A 5,648-nucleotide genomic window follows, 5' to 3' on the forward strand; every position below is an offset into this window, starting at 1 on the left:
TTATACATTAACTTGTATCTTAACTAAGTTAAATTTTCAAGGTTGTTAACTTTAACTTAACTTAGTTAAAAGAAAAAATTAACTTACCCCCAACCCTGCTGCTATGCATCTTCTTTAGATAATACTTAGCTACTCATAGGGGGAGGAGGGGATATGTACGGCTCATGAAAAATTTACAAATAATGCATATAAATAAGACGTATAATGACATAATAACTTATAAAATGTGTTTATAAATATTTATTAAGGAATAAGAATGTAATAATAAAATAAATATGTATATGAAGTAATAAATAATAATTATGATCTTCCTACATATATTACAAATGTTATGACATGAGGTACACATTTCATATAATGCGTTTATTGCATTTAGTGCACTGAATTCAATCTGCGCACTTTGTATGCCTTGGGCAATAAATGCCACTCGCTAAAAATGCCGTATATCCCAAACAGGTGGGATATACAAGACAACAAACTAAACAAAGAATACGAAAGCAAAGCTCTTGTATTTTGCTACACAACATGCTTTACTATTCCACTACACGTATGTATCACGAAATAACATTAAGTCTTTTACACGCGCTACAGTAATCATTTTATGTAGATTATAATTTATGATAGCGTTACTTATTATAGTGACAAATCGATTCAACTCACAATAAATTCATTAATATTAACAGTAAGAAGTTGAAATTATAACAAGATACTAATATAACACAAAGGCATGTAACAGAGTAGTTACGGGAAAATTACCCCGACTCCTTCTATTTTTTCTAACTTCTGCAGCGTAAATCTCAGCGCGGCGTATTTGCCGGAGTTACCCTAACTATTTCCTAAATAGCAATAAAAATATTCTGTTAAATAATGTAAACAGTTGTTTATTAATTAAGAGTAAGTTTGTTATTTAAATTAATTAAATGAAAATTCTTATAAATATATGTTATTCTTAAAAGAAATTATTTTTCAATGTAGTTTATAGCAAAAAGTAATTTATTAAATTAGAATCCATTTTTATATTAAATTTACATAACATAACAAAGGTAAATAATTTTGAAGTTTTTCGATTGAATATTTGCATTAACAAGTAATTTGTACGAATCCAGAATGTATTAAAAAAAAATCTTTTCTTAAACGATCTGTGATAGATATATCGATTAAGGATTTTATTCGTAAAAATTTGACTACTCAATTCAATTAATTATCAAAATGGAATCATTTATCGCGTAAATATTCATATGGAATTTTTAGGAAATTGAACAATTAGGCAAAATATTCTCGTGATATATCATTTTATATAGTTATTTTTTTGCTAACAAGTAACTTAAGAAAAGAAAATATATTTTAATGCCATGGAATAAAAGAGATTACGTTTTACAGTATATGTACTTAACTCGTAGGAAGGCTCAAGAGAAGACCTATAATTTAAACCAGAAATAGGAAATAAAGCGTTACTTATAATGCCGTTACTGTTACCTTTACTTTTCCTATAATAACAATTTGAAAATGATTTTACAAGTGTTCATGATGATAATAATGACGTCAGAGTTGGACAAATCGTATGAAAAGTAACTCGTTACTAATGAGTTAAGTGACGACTGAAAATAATGCGTTACTTTTATGTGAAGCGTGAAGTAATAAGTTAATTTTTTAATCAGAAACGCATAATGGTAACAAGTTATTCTTCAAAAGTAACTTTCTTTAACGTTATCGTCATGGAAAAGAAGTTGTAAAGTAAATACAAAATTGTTGCTATAAAAAATAACGATAATGCGAGATCTACAATAAAAATCGTAGACGATCTTGGAGTCTTAAGTAGTAGGAAATTGATCAGAATATGAGTAGAATAATCGACTATAATTGGTTAATTTTCTATGACTTCAGACCCCACAACCGTCTACAATTTCTATAGTAAAACCGGTCGCATTACTTCCTATCTTTGAATAAAATATGAAATATTTACATCGCATTGGAAAATATTGTTGTGCGTACTTTTACATATATTTTTACGTAAAGAATACGTAAACCTGCGTATATGAGTCATTTAAAATCATACATAAAATATATTTATTAAGCGGAGGTTACACAATATTAACTATGTATGAAGTAATATTTGGACCCCAGAGTATTGTATCGTAATGAGATAAATACGAAAGAGACGGAAAGGCAAGCCGCTATCTTAGATGTAAAAATAAACGTGCAAATAATAAAATTCGGGAATATAATGTACAGTATAAGAGTAATCTAATATGCGTGCTAACGCGTTTCAACGGTGATCTTCAATGAATTAGGAGAAATATACTCTCTTCTAGTAATCTTCGAAGATTACGGTTTCATGCGTATTGCAGCGAAATTTACCAAGGTGGATGGGCTATACTTGCCGATATAGTATTAACTAATTGTGATTAGGTAGAAAAGACTGAGTGTCGGAAATTAATTTCCGAGTTGATAAGGAAAGTAGCTAATGCCTGTCATTATGTCTTTAATCATGCTGTGTTACTTTAAATAAATAACGTGCAATTAAAAAAAAGTGGAAGATTTACTGTTTCCCATTACAAAATACATACATCGCAAAATGTGTGCCTATACAGAGTGTCTCAGAATAATCGCCAAATATTTCATGTGCTGGTATAGAGAGGACTAAATTGAGTCGAAAAGTCCACTACCATTATGCATTTTTCGCAATAGTTAATAAAATGTTAATTACTAAAAATCGTCGAATATTGATTTTCAATAATTTTTTACTTACGTAAAATTAATATTATTAATTGATTTATTCTATCGAGTCTTATTCAATTTAATTGTTAAATAAATTAATTAACAATATTAATTTAGATACAATATATATATTTACATTTTTTGTTTTCTAATCTTACAAATCAGAACTGACTGTATGTATTAGGAAGTTACAATAAAAAGTTTCAGAACTACAATTCTGCGTGTTTACTAATTGCATTTAATTGGATTTTAAATCCTAATTTAAAAGGTTTCGATATTTCTCATTATGTTTTTTCTTATATTTAATTTATTATTCCTCTTCTTATTTTAAAACTCTTCCTGTACAGTTACATTGCTGCTTGATCGATGAAAACTTGCCATTTGAAATTGCACAAGTATTACCAAATATGTCACCACTGTGCCAATCAGCTGAAAGAGATAATCAAAATTATTAATTTAAAAAAGTTAATTTATATTAAATTACTTACAGAACATTCTAATTATTTTCACCGAATGCAGAAAAGTATTATCGAGCGTAAAATATCCGTTAATTGTAAACTGTATGTTGCGATGTAGCAAATGAAACGAAAATTTCTTCAGCTGTAACATATCTATGATAAATATCATTACGATGAGTACTATTTCTGAGAAAATATTATCGAACTTTGTTTTTTACCTCTGGTTTTGTCTCTTTCTCGATTGCACAGTTTAAAAAATCATGGACTATATTGCCCGTTTTCTCTATCTATACAATAAATTTACAATTGAAATATTTCGTAAAATGTTTGGGATTTTATGTACTGATAAAAATATTTTGTTTTATTGATTAAAATGATATGATTAAATCTTATGTAGTTGCAGTTTGGATCGTTCTTGGAGCGAAACAATTGACGATCATTCATATATACATGTGACTGAAAATTACAAGTATATGTCGAAGCGTTTCAAAACAAAAGATAAAGGTACGAACACAATCTCTAAAATCATTACAAAATAAAAAATGTATACTTGTGATTAAAAATATCGTACGTCTATCACAAAGGCCGATGGTGAAATCTAAAAGCGCGGACACAATGTCTGAGATCACAGACGATAGTAAAAAAAGTTTCATTCGCCAAACCTGCTCGGAAATATTTCTGTGCTGTATGGGAAGGAGAACCACTCTACAAATTTGCCAAGTTCCAATAAAATCGCCCAGTGAGAAATAGCAATGAAATCGATATCGAATCGATGTCGATTTGATGCTTCCGATGTCGAATTGATATCGATTCGATATCGATTCCATTATCATTTCTCATTGGGCGGTGAAGGTTACTCTGGGACCTCCACTTGTCAGAAATCTATGAGAAGAAAATTAACAATTTTTGTCACTTGTCTTTCTATAAAGTTTATAGTGCTTGAGTAAAAAATTATAGAAAACTAATATTTGTCGATATTTAATAATTAATATCGTACTGACTATTGCAAAAATTGCAAAATGGTAGATGACTTTTCGACTCAATTTAGTTTGTTCTATCGGTGCACGAAATATTTGGCGGTCATTCTGGGACAACCTGTATACTAACCCAAGGATAGTTCCTGAAATCAGAGCACTTAAGATATTTACAAATCTCGGATAATACAACAAAAATACTTGATAAACGAAATATATAGTAGTATATGTAGTAGAGGAAAGTCGCCGATACTGACATAGGTCTTCTAAAATGACACACACCCCCTTATTTCTCAGAAACTAACTATTGCACTTTATTAATACTAATAAAATCATGATCTGTTTAGCTAATTAAAGAAGTACAAACTCATAATTTATATATTTGTGGCTTATTTCTATACTAAATCAGCTAAAAACCAATTCTATGAATCCGAAAAGAAAATTCTTACGGTGTTCTGTTGCAAATTGCGTAATTAAAATAATAGTGACTGTATTATTGATAATATTATGTCATTTTAAATGTTTATATATAGTTTCATAAATTAGTTTTCTCTGCAGAATAGAATATATCTTTATTTATAAAATAGGAATGTTGGTATTATTGCCTACTATGTCAGTTTTGAAGCCCATTTTGTCAGACGCTCATTTTTGCATAACTTACGAAAACGGAAAAACTTAATTATTGCAAAATTGCAAACAGTATTATAAAAATTGCTTATACTATCTGATAGAAGACACTTTTTACTTTGTATTTATGTTTTTGAAGTTGTATTTTTACCTTTTGTTTAAGAAATATTGTCTAAAAACAAAGTGGTATGCCGGTATCGATAACCTTCCTCTATCAATAAACTTCTAATTATGAACATATATTAATAAGATAGGAAAAATGAATACGATCCATCCGATTGTTATTTGAATTATCCAGTTACGTAGGTATTGGTATTCTTTTGGGCCACCGAGTGCTTTCAATATGTCATCTACTACGGTAAGTTCACGCAAGCACATTCTTAATTCCTTAAAAAATCATATTGATCGATTACGCAACATAAAAAATATTATTACTTTATATTTGAATAAAAAGTGTTATTGCAATGTATATAGGTAATGTGATAGATAAAAAGTTATTGAAACTGATTAGTATTTGAAACATAAGATTTAAAAAAGCTATTAAAAGTTAATTTAGGAAAGTAATGCAAATATAAATATTAATGTTGCCAAACATATTTCATCTACAGTAAATAATAATATAAACATTAAAGTTGATGTGTTCGAAAACTTTTTATAAATTTTTATATATTTGACTGTAATTGTGAGATCAAAACTTCTTTAATACTCTCAATAAAGAAAATGACTAAACAAATGTTAAAGACATTACTTTAAAAACGAAGCACCACTACGGTCTGAATGTTAAGATGTTGAACTATTATATATATTATTGCTATTGGTTATTGCGAGGAATATTGTGCTAAAGTCTCGGTGGTCTAAAGACCTTTAGGAC

General features: G+C 28.5%; 1 pseudogene; it reads right to left on the bottom strand.

Moving 5' to 3' along the window:
* Positions 1–3,040: 3,040 nt before the first annotated feature.
* Positions 3,041–5,155, bottom strand: LOC108764420 (putative gustatory receptor 28b; annotated as a pseudogene).
* Between the last annotated feature and the right edge of the window lie 493 nt (positions 5,156–5,648).

Source organism: Trachymyrmex cornetzi, unplaced genomic scaffold, assembly GCF_001594075.2.
Source record: "Trachymyrmex cornetzi isolate Tcor2-1 unplaced genomic scaffold, Tcor1.1 scaffold422, whole genome shotgun sequence".
Classification (NCBI taxonomy): domain Eukaryota; kingdom Metazoa; phylum Arthropoda; class Insecta; order Hymenoptera; family Formicidae; genus Trachymyrmex; species Trachymyrmex cornetzi.